We start from the raw sequence: 5,252 nt of genomic DNA, 5'->3' as shown, positions 1-5,252 counted from the left end.
CCGGTGCATGAAATTCATGCATGGGGGGAGGGTCCCCTCAGCCCAGCCTGCACCCTCTCCAATCCAGAACCCCTCAGGGGATGTCTGACTGCTGGTTTAGGCCCAAACCCAGGGATTGGGCCTAAACCAGCAGTCAGACATCTCTCTCACAATCCTGGACTGCTGGCTCCTAACTGCTCACCTGCCTGCTTGCCTGATTGACCCTAACTGCCCCCCTGAAAGCCTGATCACCCTTAACTGCCTCTGCGTGCCAGCCTGATCTCCCCTAACTGTCCCCCCCAATTGGCCTGGTTGCCCCCAACTGCCCCTTTACTGGCCAGGTCGTACCACGCAGCCTGCTGTTCAGTCATTTGGTTGTCCCTCACTAACCCCCTGCCAGCCTGGTCACCCCATGCAGCCTGCTACTTGGTCGTTTGGTCGCCCCTTCACTAAACCCCGTCGGCCTGGTTGCCCCACGCAGCCTGTTCGGTCGTCCATTCAATTGTTATGGTCGCTTAGGCTTTTATATAGATAGATAAAATATTTGTTTTCAACAGACTCTAACATCAAGACAATATGCACACAACAAAAGAGTACACTAGCATTATCATTATCCATAACATGTTTGGGAAAAATTTACCAGATGTAACTATGAAGTTGATTTCCTAATGTTCACTCCAGCCAGGTGGCTGGCCTAAGTCAATCATGGCAGGTCCCTTCCACTCGCCAGTGAGTGGTTCTTGCACATCAAAGGATGATGACCTTAAGCCACAACATCCTTAATATGTGACACAGAGACATCAAAGCCTCAATGTCATCACAGAGAAGTTATTGAACCAAAAAAGGCCAGGAAAGTTCTACCCTCTTCTCTGAAGAAAAAAGGCCATTGCCCATCTTCTTGATTGGCAGGTAATTTAAAAGATAAGAGACGGGAAAAATTAACATCTGCCTGCTGGGTTTTGGGGTGGGTGTAATCATCTGGTCTAGAACAAAATTGGAATACCAGGAAAACCCAAACACACACGAGAACTATAAAACATTCCTTCAGTTCGCCATTAAGCCACTTTACACAGCAGTGCTTTTATTTCTGAAGCACTTTATTTGGCGAAAATAAAGAAGATAAGGTGTACAAGCCAGAATTTATAATTTAAATATGGATTCATTCTCAACATGGCTGGCTATTGAATTGAGTCTCACCTGCATCAAAACATTTCATTATTGATGTGATGTTGTGCATACTTGGTCTTGCACACTGTAGAAAATTACCTCCTTACTCCAACCCTTTCTGTCAAATCAGGGCTAGAGGAAGAGAGTCCACTGTTCCATACACATATCAAGAATGAATTTTACAAATCTAGAAGTTGAGCTTTAAAATTAGATCAGCCAGGGCTCAAGTCCCAGCACTGACACTTTTCCAGCTATGGGATCTCTGAAATATTTTCTAGTCCCCCAAGTCTGTTTTCTCCTAAGGAAAATGGAGATAATTAATGTCTCTCTAAGATGTTTGTTATAAGGCCTGGAGGAGGAAGTGTGTGGAAATTGCTTGTCAGGCAGCCATAACGTAACAGAGAACAAATAATGTCCGTTCCCTTCCATGTTTCCTAATAAGGACTTACATTGGAGAGGGTAAATCATTGAGGGCGTGAGAGAATTTTATTGGCCAATAAAAATATGTTTTGCATTAGGAGGATCCACATTTAAAATAAAGTTCTGACATATCTATGGATCAATCTTCCTAAGGGATGTTTATCTCACTGGGGCCACAAGAAGTCAGAACATTTTTGCTGGGATGAGAACCCTAAGTTACAGATATTAAAACATCATACTATTTTTAGATGAAGTATATACTTAACTGTGTGAAAAATAATTGCCTGGACCTTATTTTTGAATTTTTAGAATAAAAGAAGAGAGATTCTGTTTAAATGTCAAGCATTTGTTTAAATGCCTGCGAGTCTGTCTTATTTTTAGCTTCCAGTAGCTGACAGTTCTAAGTCTGGGGGAATGACTGAGAGTGTGCTCCAGTATTTACCAACAAAACTAAATAAACAAAGGAAGTGTCGGACAGAAGGCTGCATTCACAGACATCAAGCCATGGAAATCTGTGTCAGAGAACTGAACTCTGGCTTAGAGAAGAAGTAAAGACCATCCCTAACTCTCCATCCCATCAACTCTATGTAAACACCATAGAGGGGAACTGAGAGGCTGGGAGTCTCCTAGAGCCAGGAGTGATGACAGGATGGGATGCCCTGTAAGAGCTCTTCAGCAAAAGCCTTGATTCATGAGGGATGGAGGAGGGACTGGAAGCAGATGACCCCTGCAGAGGAACAGCTTCCACAAGGGCTGGGGGGGCGGGGGGGAGGCGGGACTCTTCTTAGGGACCCTTGTGGGATGACGGACACCCTACTCATGGAGCTCCTCAGCAGAGTTTAGAGGGGTGTGTGAGGCAGAAACACATGCTGCACCTGGCACACACCTGTGCCAGTTCCGAGTAAACAGATAATGTCTTCCACGCACTTAGAATCTCTTCTTTGAATCTCACTTTTGTTAGTCTGGATTTTAACAGGAGCTAGATGACCTCTAGTTCAATATTTTCCCTGCTGTGTGCCATGGTTCTGACATTTCAAGTTGCTGAGAGATTCATGTATTTTGATGGTTAGGTAAACAGGTTGCAAAATAGCTCAGTGGTCTTTTTTTTATGAAAAACTCTTTAACACCTGCCCCTTGTTAGAATTTATTGTCCCCTTTTCTCTTCTCCCACAGCAGTGTCCTTAATAGTTTTATTGAGTGAATAGATGCTAACATTCCTTTAACACAATTGCAAAGTTGGAAAGACAGAGACGATTGGAATTTTACATAATTTGCATGTCCACATAAAACTGAATATATCTTGTTTGTTTTGGTTGAGTAAATACTAATTGAATAGCTATATGTACCAGCCAATGTTTGGGGGATAGGGTATACCAAGATGAATATGACATTATTCTTATTTTAAAGTAGTTCAAAACAAATTATTAATTTAAAATTTGGCTCCAGAGAAAATGCCTTGGAATCTTCTTGTTCCTTATTTGCATATTTGATGGCAGTTAATCCATTTGTATGATACTATTTTAAAGAGTTTTTTTTCACTCTAACTTAAGAAACAATAATCAGTATTGTCAATAAAACATAAGACAAAACCAATATTTTTATTCCTCATTTCTACATACTATATAGTTTCATGAAATGTCACATTTGGTATCATAGGTTACAAAACCAGTTTGCTGTAGGTTGGTAGTTATCTGTTCAGTGCTTGCTTTGCACTTGTCCTTTGAGACTTTCGACACTGCAAGGCACAATTTTCAATACTCCTTTGGTTTTTGAACCATGGCTGCCATCAGCTGGGAGAATATGGCATTTCATTCAATAGAAGGAAGACCATTCTCCCCAATAACTAGTGTTACACACATAATCAAATTTTTTGTAATTACAAACCATCAAAATGAAATCCTTTATAATAATTAAATAAAGACTAAGTCATTTAAAAAATTACTATTGTACAAATCTTGATCCATGTATACAGGTATTATAACTGGCTAGGACCTACCCGCTAGGTTGATGTATTTCACGCTTCCATTGCTGTACTCATGGCTGCATAATGTGTTACTTTTATATTCGTCCATATTTATTACAGTTAGATGATTATTCTTAACTGGAAATTCTGTATTATTACATTTACTCTTCCTATTTCCAAGTTTTCATTTGTTCTTCAGGTTCTTTAGGGAAGATCCAGAGAGTTCTTGCAGGCTCATTTTGGTCCTGCTGCTCAGGACCAATATCTCCAAAGTCTCATTAGTCTCTCTTCTGTGTTTCCCCAGAATTATAATCCAAGCTTCAACCATTTCTACAGTTCTTAAAACTCTGTGGATGAATAAATGCTTGGGTGCAAATCCAATTCTTATAAGCACTACTTAAGTCTGAACTAGCTGATGTGCTATAGATATGAGTTTATTTGAAAAATATTAGACAAATAAATACTCACAAATGTATATAATTTTTATGCATAGTCACCAACAACGTAGCACCTGACAGGATCAAGATTTATAAGTGAACAGAAATAATGTTTGTCTAATCACTGAATGGTGGTGAGTGTTGACCAGCATAATTAGAAACACACCTTTCACTTTTACAGAGAGCGTCTTTGGTAAGAATTGTGTAAGTATCTTCTTTATGTTGGCTCTCTCTGTGATATTTTTCTATGGTTTTCATCTTTCTTAAGTCAATATGTTCTCTGCTCCCTGATCTTTGATTGTTACAGTACCTAGCTCAGAATTCTTGTGGTGATTGCTGGGGAGAGGCAGCTGGGTGGAGGTGAAAGAGAGCCTAGAAGGGATAAATGGTGATGGAAAAATAAGATAAAATAAAAAAGAAATTTCACAATGATAAAAGTTATCTTTCACATTCCGTTCTTCAACCTAAATATCTTTCAAATTTCTTTATAATGTATTTACTCTCTAAACTGTAGACACAGAAAACACTCGCCTGCTCAAGCTGATGATTCTACTGAATCAACTTTAGGAAGGAGACTTATGGGTCCCCGCACTCACGGGTCCCCACACTCAAGTAAAGAAGCTGAGACAGAGGCCCTAAGGGGAACAGGACTACCTTTGAGATCTTGGAAATTGTATATTACATAGAGTGCTAATTCAGGATTAATGGAAATGTTCAAGAAACTGAAAAAGAGAAGAGAAAGATAAGCTCATCTCAAAAACTGTTAAAAACAGAACAACCTGCTTCATCTTTTTCTGCACGGGTGTCATGTGGATGAGCCCACACACTGGCAAGTAAACTCAATGCCTCCCAATGAGATGGGAACATTAGTGTAAAAATACAACTATCTAGGTAGCTGGGGCAAACTGGGGGTGGGAGAGTGTATACCTTTTCGGCAAACACACAAACAAAACCCACTGAAACCCACAGACACAAAACAAGAACTATTCAAAATAGCTTAATAGTGGCAGGCAAGTCAAGTCTATACCCATGTTTGATTGCTTTCATTTTTATAAAGCATTGACAAGTGTAATTCTTATTATTAAACTAAAAATTATAGCTGACCCTTGGACAACAAGGGTCAGCTATAATTTTGAACAGCATGGGTACACTCATAAACAATTTTTTTTTTCAGTAAATAATCTAAATCAGCGGTTCTCAACCTGCGGGTCGTGACCCATTTGGGGGTTGAACGACCCTTCCACAGGGGTCGCCTAAGACCATCGGAAAACACATATATAATTACA

This window comes from Myotis davidii, unplaced genomic scaffold (genome assembly GCF_000327345.1).
Source record: "Myotis davidii unplaced genomic scaffold, ASM32734v1 scaffold200, whole genome shotgun sequence".
Classification (NCBI taxonomy): domain Eukaryota; kingdom Metazoa; phylum Chordata; class Mammalia; order Chiroptera; family Vespertilionidae; genus Myotis; species Myotis davidii.
This window is presented reverse-complemented; position numbering follows the sequence as displayed.